The following is a 21,217-nucleotide window of genomic DNA, read 5'->3' on the forward strand; positions in this document are numbered from 1 at the left end:
CAGTCTTAAACAAAAGAATGCATCTTTTATATCTAACACTGTGTACCATACGTGGGTCGGAGGCAAGGTACTTAGCAGATTGTAGGGGTTGGGCACTGTGGGATGCATATCCTCCGTTCTCCTGTTAACCTCCCGCAAGTCCTGTACCGGGCGGTAGTCACCCGTACCAGGCTTCTTTACTGGTAGTAGGGGGGTGTTCCAAGGTGAACGACAAGGTTTTAAAATGCCTAGGTGTAACAGTCTCTGGATATGTGGCCGGATACCTTCCTTAGCTTCCTTGCCCATCGGATATTGACGAACTGATACGGGAATGGCCGTGGGCTTCAGATCTATGATCAAGGGAGGCCGGTTGACGGCCAGCCCTATTCCCGCAGTCTCTGCCCAGGCCTGAGGAAAATCTGTGAGCCACTTGGGGTCCAGGGGAGCCATGGTGGACGAGGGCCTCTCGAATAATCGGTGTTCGTCCTCCAAGCGTAGTGTTAATACCTGGAGGGGCCGCCCTCCTGAGTCTGTGATGGTAGCTCCTTTCTCATGGAAGTGAATTTGGGCTCCTACCTTCGAGAGTAGGTCCCTGCCCAGGAGGGGGTAGGGGCAGTCTGGCACTAGTAAGAACGAGTGTGTCACAAGTCCTGTACTTAACTGGACCTCTCGATTGGTTGTCCAGCGATATAACTTCCCTCCAGTTGCCCCCTGAACCCAGGAAGTCTTGGAGCTTAAAGGCCCTTTTTCTGAAGTCAGTACCGAGTGCTGGGCTCCCGTGTCAATCAGGAAGGTTACCGGTCTGCCCCCCACTTCAAGGGTTATCCTGGGCTCAGGGGGGGTTCCTGGCCCTGACTCACCAAGTCGTCTTCTTCCAGGGACAGGATTGGAACTGGTCTCCTCTTTGGTCCCTGTGTTTTCTTCGGGCAGTCTTTGACCCAGTGTCCTCTTTCTTTACAATAGGCACATTGATCTCTTTCCACCCGAGGCTTTCGTTTGTCTCCCAAGTCCCTATTCTGTCCTGGTCTACTCCTTTCTATATCCTGCACTACGGTGGCCAAAACTCTACTAAGCTCTCGATTACGTCTTTTGTCTCTTTTGTCTTCCCTTTCCTCCTGCTCCTTGCGGATCCTTTCCTCCTTCTCCTCTCGGGTCTCCCTTTTGTTGTAAATCTTTTCTGCCTCCTTCATTAAATTTTGTATAGTATACCCCTGAAGCCCCTCTAGCCGCTGCAATTTATTGCGGATGTCCGGCGCTGACTGTCCTATAAAGGACATGATTACATCTCCCTGCCGGTCCTCTGCCAGGGGGTCAAACGGGGTATACATACGGTAGGCTTCCATTAATCTTTCTAGGAAGCCTGCCGGCGTTTCCTCAGCCCCCTGTACTACTGCACGTACCTTGGCCAAATTGGTGGGGCGCTTTCCAGCCCCTCTGAGACCCGCAAGGAGAATCTGGTGGTAAAGACGAAGTCGCTCCCTACCAGCAACGGTGGTGTAGTCCCAATCAGGACGGGTTGAGGGAAACGCCTCCTCGATTTCGTTTAGCAGTAGGGTCGGTCGGCCATCTGCTCCAGGGACGTTTTTCCGTGCCTCAAGGTAGACACGCTGCTTTTCCTCAGTAGTGAGGAGGGTCTGCAGAAGCTGCTGACAATCATCCCAGGTGGGCTGATGAGTCAATAAAATTGACTCGATCAGCCCAGTCAGAGCCTGGGGGTCCTGAGAGAAAGAGGGGTTATGGGTTTTCCAATTGTAAAGATCGGAAGCAGAAAATGGCCAGTACTGCATCTGGCCAGCCACCGAGCGAAGAGGAAAAGCCTGTGAAGTCCAAACGCTTCCCGAGCCCCCTGCCTGCCCCCGACGGAGGCGCAGGCGGCTGGAGGGCGGGGAAGGCGCTGAGACTTCTTCCCCTGCCCTCGTGGAATCAGGGGATGGTGCAGAAGGTTGCACATCCCGCTCTGGTTGTTGTGTGAGTTCCTGCGGGGGAGCAGGCTGGCCGGGAAGATAGGGTGGGGGAGAGTCAAAGAGCAGAAAGTCCTGATCAGCCGGAAGAACCGGTGGCTTGTCAGGTTTTGGATCTCGAATCTCCTTCAGAGGGTATAGGGAGGAGGTTGGCACAACCGGGATAGGAGGAAGGGGTAACGGGGTCCGTATGGGCTCCGTCGGGAAGGAGAAGGGTTCTATCCAGGGAGGGGGATTACGTGAAAGATCTTCCCACGTAGTAATGTAGGGCACCTGATCAGGGTGTCCATTGGATCCTTGCTGAAAGACCCGCGCCTTAATCTGTAAAATAATATCGAGGTTAAAAGTGCCGTTCCTTGGCCAGCCGACCTCGAAGGCCGGCCACTCTGAGGAACAGAATTTTGCCCATTGTTTCCTTTTAATCTCCAATGAGAGGTGGCGCGCGCGTTCTCGAACGTCCTTCCAGTGATCTAGAGTGAGACTTAAAGGGGTGGTTATTTGTTGACCCATGTGTGCAAGGATTTCAACCCAAACAAAAAGAACAGCCAATGCACAGACATATACAATAAGCAAGACAAACCACATGGCTAAGACAAATCAAACGCTATTGCGCTAGTTTTGGGAGCGGCTGCCTGACCAGCCCTCCCCGGGAAGGAGGGAGACTTGGTCTCCGACCCACCTCCAGACCACCCCGGGAGTGTCTTCCGGGGGAACGGACCGAGGGTTTCCCCTCATAACCCGGAGCGTCCTCCGGGGAACGGACCAGGGGTTGCTGGGCACGCCTGCCTCCCCCACTGGTCCCACAGAGTCAGGTCAGGTACTGGCCAGTCAGAATACTCCAGTCAGAATACTCAAGACGAAGAACAACAAACAGAATAACACTTAATTATACCTCCAACTGGTCCTGCAGAGAATGGGTCTGAGGGCGACCCCGAGCCCCACGTTGGGCGCCAAAATGTTGGACCTCTCAGTTGTAGAGATGCCCACTTGCTCGAGAGGACGCCCAAAAATCCAGACTCCAGACCAGTTGATGCAAAAAGCATGAGGTATTTATTGTACGTTTGCGCAAACGGGCCCCCACCTAAGGCGGTGAGGAGCCCTGAGCGGCAGTTTCACACAGGTTATATAGTCAACAAATTAGCATATGGGATTGGCCGGTTCGGAGGGACAATTAGCATACCGGAGAGTGCTGAGGAGAGTGCTGAGGGAACCAGCTGAGGAGAATGCTTGAGGAGAGTGCTGAGGGAACCAGCTGAAGAGAATGCTGAGGAGAGTGCTGAGGGAACCAGCTGAGGAGAATGCTGAGGAGAGTACTGAGACTCTCCGAAGGGGAGTGGCAGCTCTGCTCTGGGCATGCCTAGAGGTTCTCTAAAGGGGATAGACTTTTCCTTCCCAGAGAACGTGCCCGCTGGACCCTGGGGAACATCTAACCTCTTAAGAAGCCCCTGATATCTGCCCAGGCCTAGTTTCTTTTCCCTCTCCCCCATAAGGGTCCTTCATTCCCTCCTTTTCTTTTTGCAAAGATTTTAATCCTAAAATCTATTGGACCGGCCTGGGGAGAACCTGCCTCACTGGAGGGAGGAAACTCTGTTCTTGCTGGACTGGGTTAGGTTCCACGTTAACAATTGTGGAGCATGGGGATTGGAAAAACAATGGGGAAAGGCCAGGAACATCATAAATATTAAACAGTTTTTAAAAGTCTTAGCTTGAGTGGGTTCTGAGTGCGCTGGAGCTTCCATTTGGCTGGTCTATCCGGATCCTCGGGGCCCTGGGGAGGTGGTGCTCGCTTCACGTGTGAGGCGTGGACCCAAGCAGCGATTCCGTCGACCTTGAGAGCGGTGGGAGTTGTCAACAGCACAGTGAAGGGGCCTTTCCACCGGGGCTCTAGAGTCTTAGATTGGTGCCTTCGGACATACACAGCATCACCGATTTGGAAAGGATGTGGAATGGTTGTCGTCTTGGGTTGGTAGGCTGCTGCAAGAGGTTTCCAGACCTGGTTCTGGATGATCTGGAGTGCTCTCAACCGGGCCTGTAACTTAGGGGCATCGGCAACGGAGTCACTGGCAAGGTCAAGCAAGCCTGCTACTGGTGGGGGCCCTCCATAAAGGATTTCGTATGGTGTCAGCCCGCAATGAGAGGGCGTGTTTCGGACCCGGAACAACACCATAGGGAGGAGTTGGACCCAGTCTTTAACACCAGTCTCCAACGCTAATTTGGTCAAGGTCTCTTTAATTATTCTGTTCATTCTTTCTACCTGTCCTGAACTTTGGGGTCTATAGGCACAGTGCAATTTCCAATTTATGCCTAATGCTTTGGCCACCAACTGACTTACCTGGGAGACAAACGCTGGGCCATTGTCGGACCCGATTACCTTAGGCAAGCCGAACCGGGGGAAGATCTCCTCTATGATCTTCTTGACGACCACCTGGGCGGTTTCCCGTTTTGTGGGGAATGCCTCAGTCCATCCGGAGAAGGTGTCTACAAAAACTAGAAGATACTTATTCCCATAACTGCCCGGCCTTATCTCAGTGAAATCGACCTCCCAGTTGATTCCTGGTCGGTCTCCTCTTACCCTAGCTCCCTCCGGGAGCTTGAGGTGTCTGGCATTTACCTTGGCACACGGAACACAGGATTCAGTCACCTGCTGGGCTAAAGAGTCAAGTCCGGGGATGTAGTAAGACTGCCTATCTTCCTGTAAGGCTGCTTTTAGCTTTTTGTGTCCCAAATGAGTCCATTGATGGAGGCTGGTAATTATTTCTTTAGCCAATTGGTGTGGCAGGACTATTTTCTCTCCGAGCCTCCAAACCCTTATTTGTTCATCATACTCTGCACCGAGCTGCTGAATCGTATCTAAGTCTTGGTCCGAATAGAGGAAAGGTGGTTCCCTCGATACTTGGGTGGGCTCAATTGTCTTTAACGGGAGCACCTGTTGGCTCAGGGCTGCCGCCCTAGCGGCCTCGTCTGCCATCCTGTTTCCCCTTGCTACGGGGTCGTCTCCTCGTTGGTGCCCGGGGCAATGAATTATACTCAACATTTTGGGCAGGAACAGGGCCTGTAGAAGATCTAGGATTTCCTGCTTATTTTTAATGTCCTTGCCTGCTGAGGTTAAAAGGCCCCTTAGCCGGTATATCTCCCCATGTACATGGGCAGTGGCGAAAGCATACCGACTGTCTGTATAAATGTTGACCTTTTTGTCTTGTGCCAGTTTTAAAGCTTGAATTAAGGCTATGAGCTCGGCTTTTTGAGCAGAAGTTCCAGGCTTTAAGGCACTTGACCAGATAACAGTTTTTCCATCCACCACCGCTGCCCCAGCCCTCCGCTCACCGTTCTGTAGAAAGCTACTCCCATCCGTGAACCAGGTCATTTCAGCATCCGGCAGAGGCTGGTCGGTTAGGTCTTTTCGGGTGCCGTGGGCCTCAGCCAGGATTTGGTGACAGTTATGGATTACCTGGGCCTGGGGCCCCAGTTCCGGGAGCAGGGTGGCCGGGTTTAAAGAGGTGGCAGTCCCAAACCGGACCCGCTCTGAGTTTAATAACATAGTCTGGTAATGAGTTATCCGAGCATTTGAGAGCCACCGGTCTGGTGGCTGACGGATAACTGTCTCCACAGCATGAGGTGCCACTACGGTGAGAGGTTGGCCTAGAGTCAATTTATCCGAGTCTTTCACCAGAACTGCCACGGCCGCTATCATGCGGAGGCACGGAGGCCAGCCGGCCGCTACATTGTCTAGCTTTTTTGAAAAGTATGCCACCGGCTTTTTCCAGGGTCCAAGCATTTGTGTTAGCACTCCCTTCGCCACTCCCTTGTTCTCATCCACGTATAATGTGAAGGGCTTGGTCATATCAGGGAGGCTCAGGGCTGGGGCTGACAATAGGGCCTTTTTTATGTTGTCAAACGCCCGCTGTTGCTCTTCTCTCCATTGAAAGGGAGCATTGGACTTCGTGAGGGGGTACAATGGGGCTGCCAGCTCCGCAAACCCAGGAATCCAAAGGCGGCAGAATCCCGCACTCCCGAGGAATTCCCGCATCTTTCTGGCATCGGTGGGGGGTGGAATTAGAGCAACCGCCCTTTTTCGGCTCTCCGTCAGCCACCGTTGCCCTCCTTCTAGGAGGTAGCCTAGGTAGGCCACCTGTTTCTGACATATTTGGGCCTTTTTCGCGGAGGCTCGATAGCCCAATTCCCCCAGTCTCTGTAGCAGGGCCCCGGTACCTTTTAGGCAGTCCTGCTCAGTTTCAGCGGCAAGGAGGAGGTCGTCCACATATTGCAGGAGGACCAGGTCCGGATGGTTGACTCGGAAGTCGGCCAAATCTAGGTGCAGAGCTTCATCAAACAAAGTAGGCGAGTTTTTAAATCCTTGGGGCAACCTTGTCCAGGTGAGTTGTCCTAAAACCCCGGTCTCTGGGTCTTTCCACTCAAAAGCAAAGATGGATTGGCTCTGAGGGCTCAGTCTTAAACAAAAGAATGCATCTTTTATATCTAACACTGTGTACCATACGTGGGTCGGAGGCAAGGTACTTAGCAGATTGTAGGGGTTGGGCACTGTGGGATGCATATCCTCCGTTCTCCTGTTAACCTCCCGCAAGTCCTGTACCGGGCGGTAGTCACCCGTACCAGGCTTCTTTACTGGTAGTAGGGGGGTGTTCCAAGGTGAACGACAAGGTTTTAAAATGCCTAGGTGTAACAGTCTCTGGATATGTGGCCGGATACCTTCCTTAGCTTCCTTGCCCATCGGATATTGACGAACTGATACGGGAATGGCCGTGGGCTTCAGATCTATGATCAAGGGAGGCCGGTTGACGGCCAGCCCTATTCCCGCAGTCTCTGCCCAGGCCTGAGGAAAATCTGTGAGCCACTTGGGGTCCAGGGGAGCCATGGTGGACGAGGGCCTCTCGAATAATCGGTGTTCGTCCTCCAAGCGTAGTGTTAATACCTGGAGGGGCCGCCCTCCTGAGTCTGTGATGGTAGCTCCTTTCTCATGGAAGTGAATTTGGGCTCCTACCTTCGAGAGTAGGTCCCTGCCCAGGAGGGGGTAGGGGCAGTCTGGCACTAGTAAGAACGAGTGTGTCACAAGTCCTGTACTTAACTGGACCTCTCGATTGGTTGTCCAGCGATATAACTTCCCTCCAGTTGCCCCCTGAACCCAGGAAGTCTTGGAGCTTAAAGGCCCTTTTTCTGAAGTCAGTACCGAGTGCTGGGCTCCCGTGTCAATCAGGAAGGTTACCGGTCTGCCCCCCACTTCAAGGGTTATCCTGGGCTCAGGGGGGGTTCCTGGCCCTGACTCACCAAGTCGTCTTCTTCCAGGGACAGGATTGGAACTGGTCTCCTCTTTGGTCCCTGTGTTTTCTTCGGGCAGTCTTTGACCCAGTGTCCTCTTTCTTTACAATAGGCACATTGATCTCTTTCCACCCGAGGCTTTCGTTTGTCTCCCAAGTCCCTATTCTGTCCTGGTCTACTCCTTTCTATATCCTGCACTACGGTGGCCAAAACTCTACTAAGCTCTCGATTACGTCTTTTGTCTCTTTTGTCTTCCCTTTCCTCCTGCTCCTTGCGGATCCTTTCCTCCTTCTCCTCTCGGGTCTCCCTTTTGTTGTAAATCTTTTCTGCCTCCTTCATTAAATTTTGTATAGTATACCCCTGAAGCCCCTCTAGCCGCTGCAATTTATTGCGGATGTCCGGCGCTGACTGTCCTATAAAGGACATGATTACATCTCCCTGCCGGTCCTCTGCCAGGGGGTCAAACGGGGTATACATACGGTAGGCTTCCATTAATCTTTCTAGGAAGCCTGCCGGCGTTTCCTCAGCCCCCTGTACTACTGCACGTACCTTGGCCAAATTGGTGGGGCGCTTTCCAGCCCCTCTGAGACCCGCAAGGAGAATCTGGTGGTAAAGACGAAGTCGCTCCCTACCAGCAACGGTGGTGTAGTCCCAATCAGGACGGGTTGAGGGAAACGCCTCCTCGATTTCGTTTAGCAGTAGGGTCGGTCGGCCATCTGCTCCAGGGACGTTTTTCCGTGCCTCAAGGTAGACACGCTGCTTTTCCTCAGTAGTGAGGAGGGTCTGCAGAAGCTGCTGACAATCATCCCAGGTGGGCTGATGAGTCAATAAAATTGACTCGATCAGCCCAGTCAGAGCCTGGGGGTCCTGAGAGAAAGAGGGGTTATGGGTTTTCCAATTGTAAAGATCGGAAGCAGAAAATGGCCAGTACTGCATCTGGCCAGCCACCGAGCGAAGAGGAAAAGCCTGTGAAGTCCAAACGCTTCCCGAGCCCCCTGCCTGCCCCCGACGGAGGCGCAGGCGGCTGGAGGGCGGGGAAGGCGCTGAGACTTCTTCCCCTGCCCTCGTGGAATCAGGGGATGGTGCAGAAGGTTGCACATCCCGCTCTGGTTGTTGTGTGAGTTCCTGCGGGGGAGCAGGCTGGCCGGGAAGATAGGGTGGGGGAGAGTCAAAGAGCAGAAAGTCCTGATCAGCCGGAAGAACCGGTGGCTTGTCAGGTTTTGGATCTCGAATCTCCTTCAGAGGGTATAGGGAGGAGGTTGGCACAACCGGGATAGGAGGAAGGGGTAACGGGGTCCGTATGGGCTCCGTCGGGAAGGAGAAGGGTTCTATCCAGGGAGGGGGATTACGTGAAAGATCTTCCCACGTAGTAATGTAGGGCACCTGATCAGGGTGTCCATTGGATCCTTGCTGAAAGACCCGCGCCTTAATCTGTAAAATAATATCGAGGTTAAAAGTGCCGTTCCTTGGCCAGCCGACCTCGAAGGCCGGCCACTCTGAGGAACAGAATTTTGCCCATTGTTTCCTTTTAATCTCCAATGAGAGGTGGCGCGCGCGTTCTCGAACGTCCTTCCAGTGATCTAGAGTGAGACTTAAAGGGGTGGTTATTTGTTGACCCATGTGTGCAAGGATTTCAACCCAAACAAAAAGAACAGCCAATGCACAGACATATACAATAAGCAAGACAAACCACATGGCTAAGACAAATCAAACGCTATTGCGCTAGTTTTGGGAGCGGCTGCCTGACCAGCCCTCCCCGGGAAGGAGGGAGACTTGGTCTCCGACCCACCTCCAGACCACCCCGGGAGTGTCTTCCGGGGGAACGGACCGAGGGTTTCCCCTCATAACCCGGAGCGTCCTCCGGGGAACGGACCAGGGGTTGCTGGGCACGCCTGCCTCCCCCACTGGTCCCACAGAGTCAGGTCAGGTACTGGCCAGTCAGAATACTCCAGTCAGAATACTCAAGACGAAGAACAACAAACAGAATAACACTTAATTATACCTCCAACTGGTCCTGCAGAGAATGGGTCTGAGGGCGACCCCGAGCCCCACGTTGGGCGCCAAAATGTTGGACCTCTCAGTTGTAGAGATGCCCACTTGCTCGAGAGGACGCCCAAAAATCCAGACTCCAGACCAGTTGATGCAAAAAGCATGAGGTATTTATTGTACGTTTGCGCAAACGGGCCCCCACCTAAGGCGGTGAGGAGCCCTGAGCGGCAGTTTCACACAGGTTATATAGTCAACAAATTAGCATATGGGATTGGCCGGTTCGGAGGGACAATTAGCATACCGGAGAGTGCTGAGGAGAGTGCTGAGGGAACCAGCTGAGGAGAATGCTTGAGGAGAGTGCTGAGGGAACCAGCTGAAGAGAATGCTGAGGAGAGTGCTGAGGGAACCAGCTGAGGAGAATGCTGAGGAGAGTACTGAGACTCTCCGAAGGGGAGTGGCAGCTCTGCTCTGGGCATGCCTAGAGGTTCTCTAAAGGGGATAGACTTTTCCTTCCCAGAGAACGTGCCCGCTGGACCCTGGGGAACATCTAACCTCTTAAGAAGCCCCTGATATCTGCCCAGGCCTAGTTTCTTGTCCCTCTCCCCCATAAGGGTCCTTCAGTTAGCAGGCGAATGATATACCCACAGGAGCCAGAGATTGGAAGCTCTTTCCCCAGGACCACACAGGGGATCTGTGCTGCCCTCAGTGTGGGCTCCAATTCTCCTGCAGTCTCCCACTGGGTTGCCAAGTTAGATGCTAATCTCCTGTTATTTCACCCCTCCCCCCAGAGTCAGGTTTTTCTGCTAGGCTCAGGGCTGGTGCAGACCTGAGGTCGCCCTGCTTATGACCTATGTCCAAAATGGCGCCTGCTCTTTGTCTTGCTCGCCTTGGAGGGGTGAGCGGAGAGAGAGAAACTCGTGTCCATATCGGTCACTTTTTTTTTTTTTTCCTCTCTCTCTTCTAGTTAGCCTGGTGAACTTTTCCCCACGGAGTTTCAAGCCTCGTTCCCTCTAGTCTCCTCTTTCCACTTGCCCACCGATGTCTCAGGCTATTGAGGTTCGGCTCACCTCGCGTTCCATCGCTGGTGTGTTGAGTCTGCCGCTGGTGTCCCGAACTTGGGCTTCCACGCTCTCCACGCAGGTCCACTGTGAATCACTAGTTCCGGAAGAGTTTCTGCTGCTGTTTCTTCCCCTACTCTTCCTTGACCCTGCAGTATCTCCACTTTTATTAACCTGTGTGTCTTGCTGAACTATCAATGTGCTCCCTTCCTATTCCGCCATCTTGCCGCTCTGTTTTTTTTTTTATATAAAGTTTTCTTCGTATTTCCTTATAATCTTCCTATCTTCTATAATATTGGAAGCAATGTTTTGACTTTTATTACTGATTTTAGTGATTGTGTCTCTCCTCTTTTTAATGTTTATTTTTTACTGACTTGACAGGAAGACACAGAGGGAGAGAGATTTCTTCCATTTGGTAGTTCACTACCCAAATGCCTGCAATAGCCAGGGCTGGGTCAGGACGAAGCCAGGAGCCAAGAACTATGCCCAGGTCTCCCATGTAGGAGGCAGGGGCCCAAGCACTTGAATCATCATCTGCTGCCTCCCAGGATGCATTAGTAGCAAGCTATGTCAGATGGAATAGCCAGGACTTGAACCAGCACTCTTATATAGCAACACAGGTCTTGGGTGGGTGGCTTAATCCACTGCACCACAATGCCCATCCTGCCTCTCTTTTACAGCATTTTAAATGATTTATTTAATTGAGATGCAGAGAGAGAGAGAGAGAGAGAGAGAGAGCAAGTGAGCAAGAGAGAGAGAGAGAGAGAGAGTGCTCCTCCATTTCCTGGTTCACTCCTCAAATGCCCATAATGGCTATATCTGGATCAGGAATTCAGTATAGGTTTCCACGTGGGTGTCAGGGATCAAGCTAAGTATACCACTACTGCTACCTGCCAGCTGTACATTAGCAGGAAGCTAAAATCAGAAGTTGAGCTGGGACACAAAGTCAGATACTCTGGTTTGAGATACAGCTATGCCAAGTGGCCAAACTACTGTTCTTTTCTCTCTCATTTCTTTTTGTGAGTCTAGCTAAAGATATGTCGTATTTCTTGACTTTTTTAAAGAACCAACTTTTGACTTCATTGATCCTCAAGTCAAAACAAAACCAAATAAACAAATAAAAGAGAGAAAGAGGGAGAGCCACTCTCTCCCAGTCTCTATATGGTGGTTCTGTGTTGGGACCCTCCTTCACCACAGTACCAGATCTGCACAGATCCTGGTTTCCATGGAGCTGGGTTAGCAGAGAGCCTAAACAACAGTCTAAGGTGAAAATCTAAGAGTCTCTCACGTGTCTTCTGGACATAGATGTGTCTTTCTGAATTCCTCAGCACATGTGGCTGCATTTGAATGCCCTTATTTTCTACAGCAACACTCCCTAGCTTTCACCCTTGACCTTGTGCAGTCTTGTTGTAACTGTCATCTTTAATTTATCTGGCTATGTTTTTCAGTCCAGTTAGTTGCTCTTCAAGTTTGATTTCCGTGTTAGACAAGAGAAACAGAGATGACAACTATCACATGTGTTTGTCTCTTAGGTAACCTAAGATAGGGAAGAATTGATTAACACAAACTTTGTGAGGAAAACCTTGCTCTTCTCCCTCCAGAGCCAATAAACAGGGTCCCACTCTGGACATGGGCTGCAGACACACCAAGTCTGAGACTGATGAAAGGTGGGGAAGGGGCCCAAGGACTTGGGCCATCTTCCGCTGCTGTTCCCAGCCATAGTGAAGAGCTGAATGGGAAGTGGGGCTGACAGGACTAAAACTATATGGGATGCCGGCGCCACAGGCTGTGGCTTTCCCCACTATGCCACAGCAATGGCCCCATGACTTCAGTTTTAACTCGTTGCCAGGCTTTGTTTTGAACATGCTCTACAGAGCTGCCAGGTAATACCAAGCTCTAGACCTAGGATCTGTGTTTGGCAGGCAAAACTCTTTGTCAGACATTTTGTAATTTTTTTTCATTTTTAAAATTAAGTAATTAGGGGGTGGCACTGTGGCTTAATGGGTAAAGTCGCAGGCTGCAGTGCCAGCATCGATATGGGTGCCAGTTTGATTCCTTGCTGCTCTACTTCATATCCAGCTCTCTGCTATGGCTTAGGAAAATCAGTAGAAAATGGCCCAAGTCCTTAGACACCTGCACCCACATGGGAGACCTGGAAGAAGCTCCTGGCTTCTGGTTTTGGATTGCCCCAACTCCAGCCACTGTGGGCATTCAGGGAGTGAACCAGTAGATGGAAGGCCTCTCTCTTTCTCTGCCTCTCTGTAACTCTGCCTTTCAAATAAATAAATAAATCTTTTAAAAAAATTAAGTAACTATATTCAAGAAGCGAAGTCAGACAGACACAGAGACAGAGATCATGCTCTCATTCATTAGTGGATTCCCTGAATTCTGGTAATGGCTGCTACCTGAGGGCAGAGTCGGGAACTCCATCCACATCTCCTATGTGAGTGGCAGCAACCCAAATACTTGAGCCATCACGTGTTGCCTTCTTAGGATGTGTGTTGACAAGAGGCTGGAATCAGGAACAGAGCTTGGACTCAACCCCAAGCACCCTAATAAGGAATGCATCCCAATGTGTGATTTAACATTATCAAATAGCTGCCAATGTACAAAATTTTAGAGGGGCACAATGAGCTCTCTATCACCTGAATCTACTTCCCATTATCCCAGTAGCCATTTACAATAGGCTAGTCCCCTTCAGTCAGTAAGAAACCTAATTGTGATGTGCCTGCATTGAAATAGAGTGGTTAGTAACACAAGCCTTTGTATAGATGTACCTTAAAATTCCATCTTCATCCTTTATGAATTGTTAGATTTGGGGAAAATTCCTTCACTCCTTCAGGCCTGGGTTTTTTCAGTGTAAAATAGAGATAAGAAAATCCACTTTGTAGAATCATTGTAAAGATTAAATAAAGGACAAATGAATATAGTGCCCGGCATTCATTAAGCAGTCATTAAGCTGTAATTATTATTATTTGCTTTATGATTCTAACCTCATTGAGTTTCAATTTCCTTATCTGAAAAATGAGAATGAGGTTATACAACAGTAACCTAGCGCCATGTACCTTTTACATAGAACAGCATGATGATTTTAATGACTGAAATTCAGAACAATTGACAAATTACAATGCCCTGCCATAGATCACATGCCCTCAGAGGCACAGCAGGTGAGTGCTGTATCTCCTTTCTGTAGAAGAAGAAACTGATGCTGGAGACAGCTGGCAGAGACATGCAGAAGCCAGAGTCCTAGTCCTGCAGTTTTGAGAACTCACGATTCTAAGCTCTACAGCAGCAGGCCCACAGGGACTAAGCCATCACTATTCCTTAGGCCAATACATACAAATGATCTCATGATTTCCTTTCATTTCCCTTAATGCATTAGAAACACCACTGATTTGCTGCTTTACGGCTGTCTTGACTGCGTTCCTGAACACTTTTCCATGCTGCATTTCATTCCATCATCTCTTGTCTATCTTTCCAAATGCAGCCATTTGTTCAGCCTGGTTTTGCTCTGTGAGGCGTTATTTACAATACCTACTAATTTAATCCTTGTTCGAGAAAAACTGAGTGGCAATTGCATCCACATTTGTGAATCATTGAGAATTCAAGCCTGAAAGAACTCACCTAGCACTGGGATTTTATTCTTTCTTTGATCCATGCATATGTATACAAATGAGTATATTCTATCTCTGCATCACTCCATCTATCTATCTTAGCTAGCTAGCTTTACCCACACATCTCACTTCTATTCTACACAATAATTCATGTTATTTTGATTGTTTTACAGTTCTTCAAAGCATATCCCACTGATCAAAAAACAAAAATGAGCACATACCATCCAAGAAATTGTGATTGATGGTAAGCATTCTACACCATACATCTAATATAAAACAGTAATATTCTCCCTAATAACAAAGTCTGAGTATAAAGTCAGAAGCCAACAATGTGTGACTCTTCAAATTTGAGAATACCAAAGCTAAAAGGAAATCATCCAGTCATCCTTTTACTCACAGAAGACAAAAACAACAGCAAGTTGGGGTGAATCACTTGTAACATGGTCACGTTGGGCAGAATCTGAGCCCAGGACCACTCATTCACCCACAGGCCTTCTGGGAAAGCTTCCTTGTCACTCTTGATGTCATCCTTGCATTATTCTCTACCTGTGCTTTCACAGGTGGAGTTGGGGGTCTTCATCAAACAGAAATCCAATGACACTGCTAATTTGAACTTTTTTTTCAGTATGTATTGCAACTATAAGGTCAATTTCATTTAACAGAGGCTCTAAATTGAACAAGTTCCTCAATGATGTCATGGATTTTAACACTGGATTCATATATATATATATTCATATACATATTCATATGTATTTATGGGAAAATTTATGGAAAATAATTTTGATTTTCCTCTCTCTGGAGTGGCTACTAACAATAATATTTACAGTTGCCCCCCTTTTTTTTGAGCACTGAGAGGTTCCTAAGTCCTTGTGAATTAGATTGGTGACTCGTTAGGATAAACCTAGACTTCATCTACATAGGTCTCTCCTCAGAAAACTAGGCTTATGCTTTTCTTTAGTGGATGTTGGTGAGGATACAATGAAATTGCTTCTGCACAAGGCAACTGAAGGGCATTTGAATATTCATATAGGACACTGAATGTGCTTTCTGGACATATCTTTTTTAACTGCAATTTTTACCAGTTACTGATGAGCTAATTTAGTATAAATTGTCATGTGATATGTTTCCAGTCTCCATAACTTTGATTGTACTGTTATAGAACAACCCTGAAACCTGATTTGAGAAATTTCCACAAAGTTCCAGAAACTGGATCTGTTTGCCCACTGAGCAGCAAGCCAGTTACTGATGCAGAGGTGGTTGAAGAAAGTAGTTTACTTTGCAATGTGCAGAGCTAGGAGCTGGGCAGCTCTGGCTCCATTCTCAGATTCCCCAGGATGACACATCTTACAGATGGTAAGTGGGGGTGAGAAGAACTGGTGTGTGGGTCTCTGGTTGGACCACAATGCTCATGGCCTTCCTTTGATTGGTCAGCAACAGGGTACATTTCTGTTCTTCTGAAGGTACTGGATTGGCAAAGTGGACTCCAGCCTGCCTAGGGTCTATGAGGAGCTTGGTTATTCCTTCGATCAGTGCTTGGAGTTCTTGTAAAACATCTCAGATAAAGTTGAGTGTTAGGATGTTGGCTATAGAGGTGATAACTGAATTCCAAGTCTTGTGTACCTGTAACCACCACAGTGAAGGCAGAGGAACTGAACCCTAAGAGTGGAAGACTAGGGCCTGATCAAGGCCATCAGGGATGGGGTCTCACCTTGAATACTACATTTCCCATGGAATATTTTCTCCTGTTGCCACCAGCAGGTCTGTAAAGCTCTTCAGTACTTCAAAGTCCAGCTCAGATGCCCCTATTCTAAACACTTTCTGATTTTTTTCAGACAAGGTAATTTTTTCTTCTTTGAATATTTGAAAGATAGAGAGAGGGGGGAGAGTAGACAGAGATGTTCTATCAGCTGATTCACTTCCCAAATGTTCATAATAGCCAGGGTAAGGCCAGGCAGAAGCCAGGAGCCCAGAACTTCATTTATGGCTGCCACATAGGTGGCAGGGACCCAAGTACTTGGGCCATCACTTGCTGCCTCCTAGGGTGCTCATTAGCAGGAGGCTAGAATCCAGAGCTGAGTCTGGACTCAAACCCAGGCACTCTGAGATGCAGGCATCCCAAACAGCAACTTAGCCACTGTGCCAGTTGCTCTCTCTGGATTCAGTTTTATGTAGTGTCAGTAATGCTTGCGGGAGCAAGGTTTTGTTTTGTTTTAGTCTACTGATCTTGAGATGAGGCATTTATGGGAGTACCTTGGAAACTTATTGAAACTCTGTGGTTTGGTGGTTGCCAAAAGGGTTTTAAGGGACTATTTGTCTTTGGAACACATTCTCCCTTTTTCCTGTAAAGGGTCCCATTAGGGACTCATTTCAGTCATACGAATGTGTGGAAAACCTGCTTAGAGCTGAGAAGTTGTGTTTCCATTAATCGTGCAAATTGCTTTATTAGCAAGGTGATGCACTGTGCAGTCATTGTGTGTGTGTGTGTGTGTTTTGTGTTTTGGAAATGTGATTCAGATATCCACCGGCTCTTTAGCAGTTTCCTTCTTGATGTCTCAAGCTAAAAGACTTCTGATTATACTTCCCTGTCTTATGTTTTCATAATGAATCTGATCATGCCCTTAAGTTCTTGTTATTGAAAGAGAGTTGTTTACGATTTAGTCACACAGGTGCAGAGAGGACACAGAGCTGAAAACTTCAGGTCATGGCCAAGAAAGAATAAACTTAACCTACGACACCAAAGACCAGAGTGCGGGCCCTGGTTTGACTCCTGCCTGCTCTGTTTCTGGTTCAGCTCCATGCTTATGTACCTAGGGAGGCAGTGGATGATGGTCCAAGTACTTTAGCCCACATGAGAGACCTGGATGGAGTTCCAGGCTTCTGTCTCCTAGCTTTAGACTAGCCCAGACCTTATTGTTGGGAAGTGAACCAGCAAATGAAAGGTTCTCATTCTCTCTCTCCCTCTCTCTCTCTCTCTCTTTTCACATATGTCTCTCCTTCTCTTTTGCCCTGCCTTTTGAATAAACAAGTCTTTTAAAAATGTTTTGCATGACTGTCGCTGTGGTACAGTGTGTTAAAGCCCCAGACTGCAGCACCAGCATCCATATAGGTGCGGGATAGAGTCCTGGCTGCTCCACTTCCAATCCAGCTCCCTGTCAATGCAACTGGGAAAGCAGTGGAAGATGGCCCAAGTGCTTGGGCCCCTGAACCCACACGGGAGACCCGGAAGAACCTCCTGGCTCCTGGCTTTAGATCAGTCCAGCTTCAGCAGTTGAGGCCATTTGGGAAATATACTAATGTATGGAAAACCTCTCTCGCTCTCTCTCTCTCTCTACCTCTCAAAGAAATAAATAAAAAATTCTTAAAAATGATTTGCAGTATATGCATTATTTGATTTCATCTGACAGAAGTCTCAAGAGATGGGGCTTTTAGAACAACTTTACAGTTAAGCCATATTCACTGAATTTGTAAATGAGAGTTCCAGGAATTTCCTTCCCCAGAAACCAAGATATTAACCATTAAGTGTATTGCCTTCTATAGAGAGAGCACAAGTACTATGGGTGGGCTGTGAGTTTTACCTTGTGATTTAGGCTATCATCTTGGAAATCAATTATAGGTGAAGACTTTTCACTACTGCATGCATGCATATCATACTTAAAATACAACTGAAAGAAATTTAGAGTGTGTCACTGTCATTGATCACATATAGGCAATCATAAATATTTATGGATTGAATTACAAGAAAAAAGGGAAAGAACTTTTTTCTATCAATTTGAAAAGCATAGTAAAAGGAAAGAAGGAAGGAAAGAAACAAAAAAAGGAGAGATAAAATATTTTTCCTTACTCCATATACTGTGAGCATTGCAGTCTATAGTTTATCCAGATTCAATTTTAACAAGTGTATGCCTTCATCTGTGAAGTGTATGGTGTGGTCATGCAGAATGCCTTTTGATATTGACTTAAATGAATATACTCATCTTCTATAGTAATGGTTGGTGGAAAACAGCTCTGTGCTGTGCTCCAAGCTGGATGCGACACAGCAGATTATGCAACCATTAGTGACATTAGCATCGCATATCAGATTGCCAATTTGCGTTCTGGTGGCTCCACTTTCCATCCAGTTCCCTACTAATGTGCCTGGGAAAGCACTGGACAATGGCCCAAGTCCTTGAACCCCACAAAGTGGAAGACAAGGATGGAGTTCCTGGCTCCTGGCTTCAGCCTGACCCAGATGTGGCTGTTGTGGCCACTTGGGGAGCAAATTGAAGAAATCTCTCTCTCTCTGTCTCTTTCTTGCTCTGCCTTTCAAATAAATGAATCTTTAAAAGAAACCTGTTATTCCAATTGTCACAAAATCGTCACAAAAGCTTCCCTTGGTCTATCATACAGGTAAGGTTTAGTAGCTAGAGTGGGACTTAACACAGCTTCAGAGACCCAGTCTGGCCTCCTCGCATTGCACAGTGATCCTTCAAAGAGTAGGGCCAGTATCACCCTTAGGAGGACAGAGAAATCTTCTAAGCATTCTGAACTATTTCTGAACAACTGTGCCAATAATCCAACAAGTCACATGTGTCCAAAATGTCGAACACTACTTGGACACCAGATAGCTCTTACAGGGTGGAATGCACTGGCTGTGGAGTCTCTGCGGCTGGTTATCAGCTCCAGCCTCCAGGGCCCCTGTTCAACCAGGGTCTCCTGTGCTCCCTGGTCATCCCTATCCCAGGCAACTGGGCTGCCAGTCAGCCCTGCTGAGAGATCCTCACTTTGCATGGCACACTGGGGTTGGCCTCATATTTTTAATATTTTTAGCAAGGAGGTAATACTTAAGACAGAAAAACACAGAATTTGCATTTCTTGGAAATGAAAAATCTCAATTTTGTTTTTTCTCAGGAAAAAAATGGCCCTCTGAGATGCAAGGAAACCTCATCTCACTGCTCAGACTCTCAATTAAGCACCATATATACATGTTAGTAGAAAAGGAGAATTTCAACCAAATTCTGGGAACTCGAGACCCAGACTCAACTCAACACACATTTATTATGTGCCAAGAGTTATTGCAGATGCTAGAAACACTGTGGCAAGCAGAATGAACAGGATCCTCATCCCAATGGAGTATCTAATGAGAGGCATTCAATAAACACATATGCAATTAAATTCCTAATATGTTGTCAGATCACGATGAATACTAGGAAGAGAAACATCACAGCAAGAGGATTGAGGCAGGGCTGGGTATGTGACATAAGGTGGTCAGAGAATGTGTTACTATATCAATACCACTACTTTTAAAAATTATTTATTTATTTGAGAGGTAGAGTTACAGAGTGAGGGGGAGACAGAGAAAGGTCTTTCATCTGCTGGTTCACTCCCCGAATGGCCCCAATCCGCCTGAGGTGGGCTGACTCCAAGTCATGAGACAGGACCCTCTTCAGGGTCTCCCTTATGGGCGCAGGGTCCCAAACACTTGGACCATCTTCTACTGCTTTCCCTGGCCATTAGCAGAGAGAGGGTCAGAAGCACAGCAGCCGGGACACGAACCAGCGCATACAGGATGGCGGTGCCACAGGCAGAGGCTTAATCTACGTTGCCACATCGCCGACCCCTGTTAGTACTACTATTTGTGACAGCTTCAATCACAGTGAATAACCACAAGTTATATTTGAAAGGGTGGTTTCCCAAATATTAGGTTAGATAGAATATGGAGGAAGAGAGGTCTCCAATTCTCCGGACAACTTCATTTCCGAAACGATTCTAAGAGTGTTTTAAGGTCCTTCACTTCTTCAAGCACCCACCCATCTTCCGGTGGCTTCCACAGTTGTCCCTGAACTAGAGCTTTTGCACTATCTGGGAACTCTGCCCTGGATCACGTTCTTTAACACCATTGGAAGCATCGCCCCAAGGGAGAAGTGACCCGGCGAACGGCGGCTGTGCTCCTCCTGGCCCTGGCGGGCCCAGGCTAGCTCCTCTGTCCAGGTTCTGTCCTAGGCCCCGGGGTCAAAGCGATCCTGGGGGGCGAGCTGAGCTAGTTCTTCCTGCGTGGGCGGCCTGAGCCCCTGCCGCAGCCAGCGTTAGCTCGCAGCTCTGAGGCCCCGTAGCCCAAGTCCAGCTCACAGCAAGGCAAAGCCGGAGCGGCCCAGGCACCGGGGCTTTGCGTTCTCCAGGTCCGCAGAGCGCTCCGGGTCGCTACTGCGCAGGGCGCTCTTCGCTGCGCTGGGGCCTCACCTGCGTGCGTTAGTCTCTAGCAGCCCAGCTTCTCCAAGCCACTGTGACTGCGTGGCTGACTTGCCGCTGAATTCCACCCCCGACTTCTTTGGCTTCCTCCTGAAGACTGCAGAAGCTCAGCGGTATGTAGCCTCGCTTGCTCCTTCCTGAAGACACCTGCAGCCCTGCGGCAGGTTCCTGGGTAGAGCCTCTGGGTCCAGCCGGCCCGCGGGGCGCCAGGGCGCCCGCAGTGAGTGCGGGGGAGCGCTTTCCCTGAGGACGCGGGGCCCTGGGCGAGGAAAGCCCAGGGAGTCTCTGAAGGAGCAGGAAGAAGTGGGGTTTTCCAGGCTTCTCCTCCGCCAGCCTCTCCTTGCTAACAGTTATCTCTTTTTCCCCGGTGAGGACACTAACAGAGCCTGGGCACTCCAGGAAGAGAATCAGCCTACACTGCAGCGCAAGGAAATGCGGTTTCCAGGGGAGATGGAGACTTTTTTCGGACAGGTTTATGCGTGTGTGTGAATGTTGGCGCTCACAATGGAGTGGATAAAAATGAGCACCTGGTAGAGAACTTCTGGGGACGGTCCTGGATAAACCACCACCTGTGTGCGAGTCCTGTCTGAAATAGACAGATCTCCCTCTCTATATATACACAGAATCCCAGAGTCTGCATTAGCAGGGAGCTGTAGTCAGGAGCTGCTGCTGGGAGTTGAAAACAAGCATGCCCACAAGGGACTCATGTCTTAACCGCTAATATCAGTTCCTTGTCTGGAATACACTCACCTGGAAAACAGGAAGTTTCTTGATTGTTCCTTCAGAATTAATTTTGTACACTGGCAACTCAGCTTCTTTATGCATACATACATATGTATATATTTTAAAGGACTCAATATATATAAAGGACTTACGATCTAAATAGTTCTCATATGTGTGTGTGTATATATACATATATGTATGTAGCTACTAGCCTATAATAAATAATAACATTTGCATGTATCTAACATATGTGACATATACAATGTATATAATAAGGAAAGTAATGAAGTGGTTTGAAAGGCACTGAACTCATTCCACATTTCAATGCATTACATTTATATATACATACACAGATGTGCACACACAGCTACAGGCACGGAAGTGAGTCATTGTC

The sequence above is a fragment of the Lepus europaeus genome, chromosome 1 (assembly GCF_033115175.1).
Source record: "Lepus europaeus isolate LE1 chromosome 1, mLepTim1.pri, whole genome shotgun sequence".
NCBI classification, from domain to species: domain Eukaryota; kingdom Metazoa; phylum Chordata; class Mammalia; order Lagomorpha; family Leporidae; genus Lepus; species Lepus europaeus.